This window comes from Cygnus atratus, chromosome 5, assembly GCF_013377495.2.
Source record: "Cygnus atratus isolate AKBS03 ecotype Queensland, Australia chromosome 5, CAtr_DNAZoo_HiC_assembly, whole genome shotgun sequence".
Lineage (NCBI taxonomy): Eukaryota > Metazoa > Chordata > Aves > Anseriformes > Anatidae > Cygnus > Cygnus atratus.
In genome coordinates, this window is record NC_066366.1 from 16,486,263 (window position 1) to 16,501,402 (window position 15,140).

At 37.8% G+C, this 15,140-nt stretch overlaps 1 long non-coding RNA gene across 1 annotated transcript in view; it reads right to left on the bottom strand.

The window, feature by feature from the left end:
* The window catches only part of LOC118250785 (uncharacterized), a 32,157-nt gene extending 28,571 nt beyond the window's left edge, over positions 1–3,586 (bottom strand). The window contains exon 1 of the long non-coding RNA XR_004779533.2: positions 3,261–3,586. This is a non-coding gene — a long non-coding RNA (uncharacterized LOC118250785). The remainder of the gene's footprint in view (positions 1–3,260) is intronic.
* Between the last annotated feature and the right edge of the window lie 11,554 nt (positions 3,587–15,140).

Genomic DNA, 15,140 nt, shown 5'->3' on the forward strand with positions numbered 1-15,140 from the left:
TTTCTAAAATTAAAACAGAATTTGTTAAACTGTCACATCTATTTACCACATCATTTTTGAATGAAGTTATAGAACTGTATTACTCTTCATGCTGACAACTACCTTAACCACTACTAGATTGTTCCTCCCAGTTTTCGTTATGCACTGTCTCATTGTATAGTACACATTTCTGGGATAAGAAAACATCTTTTTCTACAATGCCTCTGGGCAGCACATCATAAGCAGGCCATGCCACATGAGTAGATTCACAATCATTAACCACAAAAGAACATGATGACCACAGCACATTATCTTGTACAAACAAAAAGAACATCTAATACTATTTTAGTTTTGTTTGTTTGTTTTGTTTATTTGCTTTTTTTCTCCCCCAACTCATCCTACACATGGATGGAAAAAAAGTAGCAGAGATAATTTGGTGTCTGCGGAATACCAAATGTGAAAGCTGTGAAAGTACAATGAATCTTGAACAGCTTATTACTGTACGATTATCCAAGGTTTCTAAATTTGCCCTTCAAAACTCAGATGTAATATGATTGCAAAAATGTGCATTCAGAAGCAAAACATTTTGGTCCTAAACTTGTTCTTATATGAAATTCTGAATAATTATCATCGTGAATGTTCAAACATAAATACTAAGTACATTAATTAAAAGTATATTACCAATGATGTGAGAAAATTAGGTTCAGCAGCATTCAAAAAAGACCACTGGGATTAGAAAAAGAGGGTCTATGAGCTTGCATTAACCTCCATTTGCAGTATTGATTTACAGAAAAAAACATTCCAGTTTTCTTACTCTCAGAAAACAGACTACAGATTGCAATTAATTTTCCTTTGCAGGGACATTGGGAGAGGGAGAGTTTTGGAAAGGATTTTTGTCCTTTTCTCGCACAGCATTTGAAGTTATGAATTTCCTTGAAGTTTTATTACTGTACACCCAGACCTGGAAAGGCAGATCCTAACATACTTACCATGAAGTGTGTGGTCATCAGCTGTGAAAATACAGATGTAGCATTGTTAATTTTTTTTTCCTCCAAACAAGTCCAATTTTTCCTTCATGGACATGAAAAAGATTTGGCACGTGCCTCTTTGTGAATGTGACAGAAGAGAATTTAAACCCTTCCACAGCTCTGCCAGTGAACTGTACAGGGTAGAGGTTTCTTGTGTTTTATTTGTTATTATTTTTAAAAAAAAAAGCAAAAAAAAAAGAGGCAGTCTTCTGGCTTGCAAATAGTTAATGGCATAGAAATTCACTCAACCTAATCTATGATTCAATGTGAGTAATAAAATGAGTTGTAGAGAAGAAGTGAACACTTGTAGAAGAGAGAGAAAAAAAATACATAAAAGAAATGTATGAGAAAAGGAGAAAGGAAAGAAAAAAGGGGAGAAAAAGTAAAATTCAAAATCTTCTTAGTGAGTTCCATTCAGGAAGTAAATGTATGTACAAATAACTGAGCAACAAATACCAGAACACTAGTACTACTGTCCATTCAACTTTTCTTGTAAGAGCATACAGCTCCCCCTTGAAATTACCTCAGGCAATTCAAAGGAAATATTGGCTGCTCACAGAAATCCTAAGCAATCTGGAGAAGTTCCAAGACTTTTTTTTTTTTTTTTGTCTTTGCCAGCCATTTTGAAACAAAATCTACAGGAGTGAAATCTGGCTTAAGTTCCTCTGCCTGTATGTTCCAGAGCCCAGCAATAACCTTTCCTTTTCTTCTTCCATTCAGTCTAGCTCAGGTTTTCATGAAGTATTTTTAGGTCATATTTTCAAGAAGAATAAAAAGCACTCAGAAAATGCCAAAACATTATTAAAAGAGAATGGAAAATTTTATATATGAAGTTTAGCTAATAGCTCAAATATTCTCCCTACATCTCTGTCTTCTTGGAAGAAAGCCAGACAGGGCTCAATTTCATTTCAGTATTGTAGATCAAGAAAAATGTTTTGTTATATGCAGGGAAAGGGGAAGAAAGGAGGGAGACATTGGTTGTGTAGGAAATCCCTTCTACTGAGGAAAGAAAATCTTTAAATAAGTTTTAAGACTCTGAGACAGGAAAAAGAAAGCATACGAGACTGTACCCTGGGTTACAAATTAGTCCTGTGTAGGGAGAAACATATTTCCATTCCACTAAACTTTGAACTAAATTTTTTGGGGGTGTCTGGTGTGTTAAGGTAAATAGTTGGTTGGAAAAAGTCAGTCAGAACAGTTTGGTCATTTCAAAACATAAAAATAGAAATATATTGTTTTATTCAAACATCCATACTTCTGACACTTTTCTTTCAATTCTTCTAACACCCACATACTTTACATTTTTACATGGGAGTGGTTGTTGCATCAGGACCATGCCATATTCCAATCCTATGAATGCTGCTAAAATTGTAAGAGTAATAACTGCACCTCATATACACCCAGTGGCTCTTTGCAGCTATGATTATCAAATATTCCACCTCCACAGGGCATGCCCAAACATGGGGCTAAGCAAAACTTTCATTGAAACTGCCAAATTCCTTGTAGTCACACAAACTCAGAGAAATAAAGAAGGTATCATAGTCAAGGAGAAGACAAGAGCTGACCCACAGATAAGTGGACTGCAAACAGGAGCCTGTTGAAAGATCTCGCTGGGAGAGAAGTAGACCTAGGCTGACTCAGTAAGGAAACAGGCCAGAAAGCAAGAGGGAAATTGTGGTGTGGAATAGAAGCAATAGAGAAGTTCAGCTTTGTGTTGAAAGATATAAAACTGGCAGCCATGTCCACACTCATATGGTTTCTCTCAAGACATATGCCTTCTCCTGCCAGGAGGATTGCCCCACTGAATGCACAGTAAATTCTTTCAGGATATAAGGCTGCTTTGTGCTAGAGCCACATGGTCATCTGTCACTCCTCGTAAGCATCGGTCTACCACAGATAACCATCACTGTCAACTGAGACAAAAACTGTGATAATACTGAAGATAGTTTTCTGCGAGGCAGCACTTTTGGAGGCTTTTTTTTTTTTTTTTTCATTTTGCTTTTGAAAACCTAGCACGTTGCATATTAACAGCTCTTGTTTTTTAGGTTGCAGGGTCAAGATTCCAAAATGAGGAAATATCAGGAGTCATCATTCAGTTCTGTTGTGTGCACAAGGAAGCCACCTTCACAATTTCACAGTCATATATTTTCCACCTTCACAATGCCTTATGTAACATACATGCTACAAAATACTCTGGGAAAGGAGTAATGCTGTGAAGTAAAAGTGATTATTGGCAGTAGCACCATTACTCACCATAGAGACTGGGAGGTGTATAGCAGTTAAACTGTGGGACTGAAGGAGGTAAAGGTGTGTTCAGGGTTGAGGTTAAAAGTTAAGTAGTACCCTGTGAAACTGAATCTTGTCTCTGCCACATATTTTCTATCGGGACCTGGAGAACTTGAAGCAAATATACATATATAAACACAATTGAAGGCTGCATGTTGACTTCTGAAGCTTCAGCTCCAGTTACAAAAATCTTACTAGTCTTACTTAAAAAAATCTTACTTACTAAAATCTTACTTACTTGTGAACTACAGCTGCAAATGAAGAGAGAGAGAGCTCTAATTTTTGTCAGGACTGCATATGGTGGCAACAAATAGAACTGTACTGTCACAAATCAAGCACATGAAGTTAATTGTTTCTTTACATAATAAATCCCATATGTCCCTCCTGGAGGTAATATAATTTACTTGTCTCAGGGGGTGGTGGTTGGGTGTGGGTTATAAAGACAAATTATAATGCTTGAATGTTTCAAAAGCACTAGTGATGAATCAAAGAGAAGCAGAAGGGCTTCTTGGTCATCAGACACAGCCCCTAAGTGCCAAACATAGAATAATGAGGCATAAACAAAATACTGAAGAGATTCTTATTAAATGAGCACTGTCTATGTCAAGCACTGAGTCTGGGGTCCTGGGAAGGTGAGGAGCAGAAGCAATGCGTGATCATGAATTAAGTAAGCACTGTAATCAGAGGTATAAAGAAGCCAAAATTAGGGCAGCACAGACAAAGCTGGTTTTGTTATTTGCTACCTTTTGAATGTTTGACTTCATGGACTGATGTACTGTTCTCTTCAAACTGTATGCCTATACAGCTATATATCCTTTCCCAAATCATTTCAAATGGCTTGATCTTATGACACTTAGCAAGGCTTCTAGGGATATCCATTGCCAGGTTAAGGACTGTGGCTTTGAGAGGGAAGCCAGCATATCATCAGCTTGTCAAGAGAGCACTGAGGGTTAAGAGTTAAGAATATTTGCAGATGACCTCGGGTAAGAAGAGAAAACAACCAGCAGTCTCCCTACTCCTTCCTGAGTATTTACCAAGTTCACATTTAAGCAAGACAGCCTATACTAGCCAAACTGGCTGCATCCTCTACAACCTCAGTGCTGGCAACATTGTTCTGAATGGACACCACTGCCATTCTTTGGAGTATCTTAAATGCTTCATCAACAACAAGCCTATTTCCCCTCTCTTTACTAACATACGGTCTCCTTTTAAAGGAATGATACTAACAAGTTCTGACTGCACTCAACTGTCTTCATGTAAGCTTGCAAAACTTTGCTGTGATTTTCTCCCCTAAAGACCAATTTCTCTGAGGCACCATTGTTGGACAGAGCAGCAGATATTCTTTCAAATTAGAATGCAACTTTTATATTTCAGCTACAACTTTCTTTTAGACAATATCTGGGCTCTTTAAACTATAAATTCAGTAAAAATATTCCTCCTGCATTGCTGCAGTGTTGCTCAATAAAAGAAAGAGGAAAAAAAAAAAAACAAAAAAACAAACAGTTCTCTAAAACTCCTGAAGCTCACTGTGGGAGATTTCCCACTCCCATCCCCCAGAGGAAGTTTTCCAGTTCGAGCCTCCCATCTCAGCTGGGGAATGCCCTGATACAATGAGTGGGAAGCTTAACCTCAGGGAGTCACAAGGAGACTGAAACAGCAGATCACAAGGTGAGAGAGAAAGAGAGAGATCAACTAAGGAAGGCTCTGCAGACCGCTAATAACACAACTGCATCTGAGTGCAGATATAGCCAATAGACATTACACCACCCGTTTGACTGTAGCCATCATTCTCTTAACTTGAGAATGGGAAATTACACCAAGATGAGAAAATCTTAGCTTCTGCAATTGTTTAAGTGTTTTACTCTTAATTAGCACCCACTACACGAAGACAGAGCAATCATGTTACATATTGGTAACAGCCCACTCAAAATAATTACTAGTGAAGATTCCTATGATTCAGACATGCACATGCATTCGACTAAAATCCTGAAAGGAATTTAAAAATCAGAACTTTTAATTGAATCAAGAAATTTTGATGGTGGGGTAGAGAACCATCCAGTGTAATATCCTGTCCGCAAATTAGTAACAGGTTATACATAATGGAGGAGAGAGGAAAACCCAGCAACACAGTCTTTCAAATACTGGGAAACAAGCTATTTATCTATTCTACTTAAGAAACCCAAGGAAACTAATCTGATGCCATTGCTAATGTACTTGTCAAGTGAGTGTGATTTTCTTTTTCTTAATTAAAGGCCTTCATATTCCAAACTGCCAATGAAGCACTATTCACCAGAAACTTAATTAACATAGTAGCCTCTTAAAGTGATGTTCACTTTTCTGCTTAGTTTATATTTTGGCCACATTTTGTTTTTAATTTCCTGATCACTATGTTCCAAGCACCACCAGTTTTGCTTCTAAAGGAAAAGAAAGTTTATTTTAGTTGCTTTCACATTTGATAGATAACAATTCACGTGATTTTGCTGTTATCTTTTGACTCGCATGAGACATTATCTTATGATGATATTTGGCTTTTGTATCAGATCTACTGTACAATTTGCATCTCAACTTTAAAACTACCAGGTAAAATACAAAATACACCAATATCATTTTCTCTGCCCACAGCAATATCTAATCGTTGTTCACTATATGGGTATTTATAATGGACAACAATTACTATTTAATTAGCAGTCCATCATCATGAATTGACTGACTACAAAATACATTTAAGGATTAATTTGTCTATCAGTGCAATACAGCAACTGATTGAGAGCATATTATTTTGACAATTGTTTATTCCAGATGAGTATATGTGAGAATTTAAGGTGGAAGAATGCTGCTACTTGGATTGTGACCAGAACTCTGGGTTGCGTTCTTAAATGCAAAGGAACGTTCATAGGACTAGTTACAGCAAGGTAGGCATTAGCACTGTGCGCAGTTTGTTTAGTCCTAACTAAAGCCAAATGCACAGCCAGATGGGCAAAAAAGATGGAAGTGAGTTCTCTGAGTCAGGGGCAGAATGCAGAGAATGAAGTGAGGTCCCCTGTTTGCTATCTCCCCCACAAAAGCTTTCTGCCCATTAGTTAATAGCTTCTTATTCACAGGTAGTGATTATTACATTTCCATGGCATAAGCCTCCTCTTCCCAGTCACACCCTGAGCTCTTTCTCACACCCAGGAAATAAGCCACAAACAGGTTGCTTTGTTGCATTTCTGGTTCCAAGAGTACCTTATTCTGTAACACGTTACTGTAATTATTGCTTTTTTTCTGGCTATTCCCATAATAATTTTCTAGCTTAAGGGGAAAAAAAAATATTCCAAAACAGGTTTATGATGCATTGAGGGGAAAAGACAGAGAAAGGATGTAGGAAACAAATGATGATGTCATTAAGTGGTCAAGATTCCAAATGGTCTCTGCTGCAGAATATTTTTAAAAATTTTGCTTTACAGAAATACAAAACCAGCCCCCAAACAGTTACATGCATAGATGTTTTGGTACCTGTGGTTCTTACGCTATGCTTTTCCAGGCTGTAGCTGTGTCCTCATTTAGACTTGTACATTGCATTCTGGCTAGCATTGGTAGGGTTAAAGCATAGAAAATCTATTTAGTACCCTTGTCAGAACAAAACCCAGGCTGGTATAACTCTTGCTTTGCTCTTTCTGTTGCTCTGTGCCCAAATCCATCCAAAAGGAATAAATTAATTCCTAGAAAAATAGAATATTTTATGATGATTTGAATACAAACTCGTCTGGAGATAATAGGCATAATACATACTTTTTTTTTTTAAATAATAAAATTAATACATTCTGGAAACAAATAGCAGGCATACCTTTCATATACATTTGGAATACAGAGGAGACGAGATCTGAGAAAAAAATGTTAGGTCCAGTGAATCCTAGATTTCAAAAGATGCCGGGTGCCAATTAAGTACTGTTAATTAGGCCCTTCATGTCAGTATTTTTAAGCCTGACATACATGCAGTGCAGTGCCAGGTACATATCATGTGCAGTGCCAGGTACATATCATATAACTGTGTGCTGTTGCAATTACTGTTCTAGTTTGCACAGGTGTTTGTTTCATCTCATTTTGCCTAAAAGCAAACAGAAAGCTATGTTAATAAAGATGTGAAATTGTCCTGAAATAGAGTAAGAGCTTTAAAGACTGAAAGTCTCTATGTCAATCTCTCCCGAATCATTTAATTATAAAATTTATGAGAGTGCTTTATGATTAATCCAAAGCCCTGAATGCTCGCGTTGGCTGCAGTAGGCAAGAGTCGCCTTTGCAAGCAGGAAAGTAAAACTAAAGGCAACCTAGCGAGCTGAGACTTGTTACTTCTTACAGGTTGGTTTTGGTGACCCTGTAAGAGTTGAATTAATAACTGAGAAGTTATTAATTCGGCTGCCTCTGCCTGCTGTGACGCTGAGCACACCTCCCACTTGGTAGTACTCCACTCATGTCACAGGAATGTTAGCAGGACTGGCAGCAGAACAGGCTGCACGTAAAGAGCACTGGTCTGATAGCCATTGAGCTTGTGTAACTCAGTTTTCCAGAGGCAGTGGAGATGTTTTTAAGCAATTTAAGTGAAGGAATTCAGTGTTTCTAAGTCAGAAAGCCCCAAGCCTGTGAAATCTGGGAAATCCCTGCTGTTCGGTTTCCATCCAGTAACTCTCACTAACTTCAAGACTGTCAAGAGCCATTTCACAAGTACTTAGACTGAGATTTACCAAAAGTAGAATAAGCACTATCTATATTTCTCTCAAGCACACCATACCTGTATGGTATGGTATACCTAAAGCACACAATGACTCTATTAAGTGGACAGATTATTATTATTATTATTTGGCAAAATAGATGTCAGTGAAATGACAGAACCACAACAATATTTACAAATTAATGCTTATGTTCTCCTTACAGTCATTTTAATAAAAGCTTTAATTTTGGTAAATCTAACTCTACTTTGCTCTGATTTTCATATTTTCAAGTGGCAAGAGTGTATCATTGTTCATTTACACTCCAATCACATGGACAGCATGCGGGCAGGATTTTTTTCAGCTCACCCTGTGGGTTTTTTTTCCCTTCTGGTTTATATCAAATGACTGCTTCAGACTCAACGTTTCATAAACAAGAAATTCTGTCTCTTCTGTTAAGTAGCATACACATGAATATGCTTTCTGTCACACAGAAATACTTTTCTATTTTAATCTTTTACAACAAAATTATACACAAATAGAAGGAGATGCAATCCTGATCTCTTCTGGTCACTTCAGGTAAAAACCTCCAAGTTTTGAGAAATTCAGTGAAGATACCTTGGACTGTATAAGTCTAAACAAATAATAATTTTTAAACAGACAACGTTAGCACCTCATGTTTTTTAAGGACAACTTTTATCTTGACATATCCTCTATAATTTAACTACATATGATTCATCAATTGTGATAAAAAGTAAATTTAATTTTTTTTCGTAACATGTAGTTTGTATGTAACAAAAAAGTCTTTGGACTTTGTTTATGAAGTTATTCTGTATTGATTTCAGGGTTATTTTTGCAAACTCAAACAACTGGGAAAGTCTGCTGAGAAAGTTGAATTATCTCTTTCTTAGTGTGCATTCTTCAATTTACCTTAAAAACAAACAAACAAACAAACAAAACTGTTTGCTAAATTGCTGCCTTGCTTAGACAGTATGTGTATGAATAGCATGGGCATGACATACAGGCCATGTATTCATTCAGGGTATTCTCTGCCTGTAGACAGACGGACGCCACCAACAGTCATTCAGCCTCACACTCTCCAAGCTTACTCAGAAGATTATCAAGCACATTTGGGAAAGAAAAGACAGTTAGTTAACTGACTCAGTGAAAATGATCAGATTTCCAAAAATGATCCCTCTGATGTAATCAAGATGTCTTTAAAAGAACAAATGAGTCATGTTGCTATAGCAGGACAACATTTCCATGCATCGTAGCTATGCAGTATAACCATGGAAAACTGTGAGAAGGGGATAAATCATGCTCATGTAACTCATGCTTTTGGCTCTGTTATTATCTCAGCCCAGCTCCATGCAATTCAGACTCCCCTTGGTTTCACCTGCTGTGAACCATCACACATAGTACATGACAAATTCCTTCACTGGCACGTATCATATCTCTGGCCATGACTATTTCACGTAGAAAGGCAGACAGTGGAGCCACAGTGTTCTGCAGTTCCCTTGGCACTTCCAAATGTTAACTTTTCTAATGTCACATTTGAAAAGGGAACAGTTGCAGAAATTGGCGTTAATCATTTAGAAGGTAGCACTTTCACCTTCTCCCACCAAGTGTTATGCCTGAAAGGAAGAAAATAATATATTTACACTGTTTGTTTTCAGGAGATACCACTCTCTTCTGCAATATGTGCTGCAGGCAGGATAGTTACATTTACTTCAACTGATAAACAGGTGGTCCTTCCTTTCTCTGAGCCTTGAAAAGGTAGAGTACCAATTGCCCATGAGGCAACAAAAACAGCAAATGGGTGCCTACAAAGAACTAGATCCAAAAAAATAGCTTCAGACATACCTCAAGTGCAAACCAGGAAGGATTCAGGGGATTTCAGCCAAAGGCTGCTATCTTCAACAATCTTATCTCAACATTTTGATACCTATAGGGCTGTAGTTTGTGCAATAAAATGACTGATTTCTGCTACTGGACGTGCTCAGAAAGCTTAAATGCAAAATTCACTGAGATCACAAGAGCTAAAAAGGATGATCAGATTTCTTATCAGTGATGGGAAATATTGATTATTGTTCACCTAACACTGAATAGTAAATAGATTTTTATTTATGGGAAGTAATAATTTATAAGGTGTAGACTAACTCCTGAGAACCACCACTCCAGGACAGCCCTCCAGATTGACTGTCTTTGCTTTTGAATGTTGTGTTCTTGGCTACACAGTGGCTCACTTTTATGGGTATAGGTAATCAGGTGCCTGTTTATCTTCTAGGCTGTCTGTGGCTTTTTTTTTTTCCTCCTGGAAGTGTGAACCCTAGGCAGAGGAAAGCACTGAACCTGTGTCTTCTAATTCCTGAGCAAGACTAAATGTTAGACTTCCTTTCAGAGGAATGCCTGATAAAAACCCCACCACCTCTGAGCCAATATCCTCACTAAGAAGACAAATTGGGCTCTGAACTCTAGAAGGAGGTTTCTCACTGGAAATTCCAGTTTTTAATGTACTTCAGGTCATGACTAAAGAAGAATTCCAAGCCTGGGAAAAAGGTCCAATTTTAGAATTACTGTTCTACCAGCCTCTATCAGTCTGCTTTGAATGACCAGGCTGGCTTCTAACCCAATTCTCCAGGCATTGCAAGATGCTTAACATACATCCAAACCAAAAAGGTACCCTTTTTTTTCAGCTGAGACTTCTATAATTAATTTCCAGGCGTTTCTGTAACTTTGACAGTCTAAAAGACTCAGAATCCCATGGAATTGATTAGGAGCATAAATACTGGCACTGGGACAGTTGTGTGCAAAAGATTTATGGGAGACAGTCCTGTAAAAACATTCACCAAAGTCTCTCAGTCTTTCTCTTCTTTCTGAAAGAAACAATGAATTGGATTGCCCTGTTTGGAAGCCCATAGTCTCTCAAAACCTGTAAGACAGAGTATTAAAAGTCAATGGATGCATCATTTGCCTGTTAATATTCAGATGGAGGCTGCCAAGAGAAAATTACTTCTGAATTCAAAGTTAACTGGGCAAGACCATTACAACCATAATAACAATGTGATGAAAACCTTTGTTCTTCAGTCATGTACAGCTCACATTTCCTTCACAATATTTAATTGGAATGAGAAACCTCCTTGTATGCCTCTCTGATGGTAGAGTCTGGGAAGCCTCACATCCTGTTACCCTCAAAAAGGACCAGGTCCTTCCACTTTAGGTGTTTTGGAAGGAAAAAAACATTGTGAGAATTTTTGAGGTTTGCCAGCTCATGTGCAATAATCTATTTCCCTCTGGGGTTCATTTCCACATTTACCAGCAGCTTCAGGTGAGAAAATCAGATAATAGCACTAGATCATGATCTCTTGATTATTACTTGATGGCTCTATTATGACAGCAGAACACATGATATACTTGCACAGAGATATATGCAAATCTTCTGTTACTGTCCATGGCAAACTTGTAGCTCCGCTGAGGCAGCATATCTCATCCTGGAAAATTATGTGTTGTTTGTTTAAGTGCAGCTAGTCCGACATGACATTTTGCCTCTGGAACCAGTGGCTCATCTCTTTTTCTGTGCCTGTGTTGATACTGAGCAATAGTCAGCATTTCAAGCAGTTACTTTCAGCAAAAGAGATGTGACACATGCATAAAGGGGAACTATTATTGTTCTACTGTCTTTGCTTCTAGCAAAACTAATTGGTTTCACTCGGCTTCCCCCTTACCTAACTTTCCTGCTGAGCCAGAGCGAGGCCTTTGCTTTCAAAAAAATAAATCTTCCATTAAGGCTTCAGAAACGTGTCTGGATGAGTAAAACAAATACCAAAAAAAGGAGAAGGTCCTTAAAATTACCTTAGGAAAGAGACATCACACTAGCTGACCTGTAGAGTTGACTGTTGTCAACTGATGATCAAGTGTACGTACAGCACAGCTGATGACCTACACCACCATCCATGAGCACCAAAGTCTGCTGGAGCGTTAAAAAAATCAGATCACAATCCAAATAATTTCTGAACAAAAACTACACACTGGTGTTCAAATGAGTTTTCTCTCTTAAAACTAGTGGTTGATATCTCTCTGTCATTTCTTATAAAGTATAGATTTACCTAGACAAAGTATGGAATGAGGTGTCACATCTGAGTGGGTTTACTCTGAGAAAGCTGTACTTTAAAGATACTATGGCATGGACTGAAGTGTAATTTAGCAAGTTGATTGAAAAATCAGTTGTTGCACACTGAGTTTGATTCTCAGAGCCAGCTGCATTTAGGGAAATATGATGTTATTCACCTTTGGAAGAAAATTATTAGAGAAACTCCCTAAAGTGGAAATAAAGCCACACACCTCCCCAGAACTAATCAGGGGAGTTAGCTATGCAAACAAATTACATTAGTTATCAGACTGTTTTGGATAATTAAGTCTCATAGGCCAGGGTGTAATCACCGGAAAATTCCCACCCTCTCCCCACCTCTGTGTATGACTTTGAATACATTCCTCATGTGTCTTATTTCTGTTTTACTGTAGCTCATCAATCATACAACACTATTGAAAACAGGATGCAGAGGTGAATTGTTATCTCCCAGATTGAACTGTTAGATCCTAAATAAGAAACTGGAGTTCCTGTGCCATTGAATTTAAGCTCTCTGTGCCTGAATATTTCTGTACTCTGAAAAGACTCTGCAAAGATTACTTAATTCAGCTTTCTGCTCAGAGGCTGGGAGCCGCAGAAGAACCTAGACAGAACACTGCTCTAGCGTTGTGCAGGTGAAGGTCACCCACAGGTTTTGCATCGGGCTTTTAACTGGGACCATGGACTAGCTGCAACAGAGCACAAGGCTGCTAACCATTTCCTGTGGATCAGAATTAGGAAGTGTGCTTTGAGCCAGAAAGGAACAACAGCTTTGCAGTTCTGGACATGGGCCCAGTTATCAGGAACAAAAGACAAGTGTCAGACAAGAAGGCAGTGGAGACAGCTTAGAGCAATAACCACAGACTTGCATGATTGACTCGATAGGGAAGCACCTGAAAATGCTGTAGGGTTGCTGTGGCTAGCTTCAAGGCAGCTGTATCCACAGCAAGCTGAAAAAACTTGTTCCTCTTGCACCTGCTAATGAACTCAAGCAAAAGAGAATGTAGGCCCAAACTTTGGGGCTTTGCCATTATCACATTTATATTTTAACGTCCACAATTAAATAGAAACCTTGAAACATTTGGCTTTGTAAAAATATACCTTAACAATAGAAAAGTAGTGAAAGAAGAAACCTTGCTCTGACTTGTAGTGTTGGATAATAATGTATGAAAGAAAAAAATAAAAGGGAAAGAAAGACATCCTACTCTAGACTAAATCCACCCTGACAAGTGAATATGGCAATAAAATCAATAAGGACTGTAAAGAAGCTGCACTACTGAAATATTTTTCCAAAGCACATTTTAATATTAGATCACTACCAGCACATTTCTGAAAAAACAACTGCAACAAAAGCCATCAACCACGGCATCAGTCCTTATAAAGGGAGAAAAGAACAGTATGAGCAATTCTCTCCCATTGCTTAGCCAAGACATGGAAAAAAGAAAAATATATATATATCTTTCAACATTAATAACTTTGGAAGTGTGTTTTGGTTGAAATTGAGGGGAAAAAAAGGAAACAACACCATGCTAGAAACTGTACAGCTTGATAGCTCTATTTTATCTGATTTCACAACTAATAATTTCGTTTGCTTTCTAAGAAAACTTACATGATAAAAGTAAGCATCCTTGACATGGATGCCTTTTTTCTTTATTTAAAGTTTTTTGTTTTTTTTTTTTTTCTATTTTTAAAATCAATATTACATTAAATTTCTGGTAAACCATACACTTCTTATGCCTCTCTATACCAGCATCTCTAGCATGGCCCAGGATTAACAGATTACATGATCTGGGGGAAAGTCAGTTCAGACACTGATGGTTCTTAATGAAGGAACTCAGACTTTCAAGCAGTACAGAGGAGTCCAATACAGAAATGTCTTGCCTGGGGAAATACAGTACTTTTTCTAATGGCAGCTGCCATTGAGTCATCAAGTACAAGTGGTTAGGGAGAAACTGTTTCTCAATGCCTTGTACTTCAGTGATTCAAAGGCACCAAGCAGATAACACACTGCTTCCTTTTAAAAATTAACCACAAAGCCCAACAAATATTATTAAATGAAATAATGTAGCTAGAAACCGTATCTAGGGGTGACAAAGCAGACAGACTTGTGATGGATCAGCTGCTTCATAAAAAACGCAAAATAGCTGAAAATATTTCCCTTTTTATAATACTGCTTTTGTATGTCATGACAAGATAAAAGTCCTTACGGGTTTTTTACTTAGAACATTCTAGAAAACATGGCTTTGGCAAAACTGCTGTGATCCTGATAATTAATAAGAATGGTACTTATTGTGATTGTTTGACAGCCATTTTACTACAGATTGATGAATAAGTAATAAGAAGAAAAATTTAAACTGAAAGCTCCCAGCTGAAGTCAATGGAGATGTGTGGGCTGAAACTAGTGGAGAACCAGCACTTTGCTAGAGTGCAGAAGAGGAGTTATACACAGCAGTTCATAGAAGGCCTCTAATAAAAAAATAAAAAAATAAAAAATAAACAAGTCAATCTTGCTTCTTATATAATGAGATCACAGCCATGGCTGAATACAACACCTGGCTGTTATAGCAATGGGTGTTTTCAAAATGCATAGTTTCCATGTCACAGTCTACACCCCTTGCTTTACCTGCTTTTACAAGAGATGTCCAAATCTGTTTTTTCATGTTAATAATAGTACGAAAGCAAATATCTGTTTTCTTTTGTTTTGCTTTGCTTTTTAAAGTGCAGCAGCCTCCAAAACGCATCTTAGCATCTGCTCAGCAGCATGGAGTAAAATGGCACAATAAGGTTCAAGCAAACCAAACCAAAGTTGTACAGGGATCTTTTTGGAAAGGCTGGAGGCAATTAGTCTACCTGGAACACTTCCTGCAGCGCAGGCCACTACACAGCCCTTTCCCAGTTCTCTGCTTATTCCACCATTCTGCTGTGACAGTCTTGGTTACCTTTCCAGCAGTCTTAAAAGCCAGCCGCTGTAGTATATTATACAGCCTTAGAAACTATTCATGCTACTATTTGCAGAGTGCAGAGAGAGGGAATTTT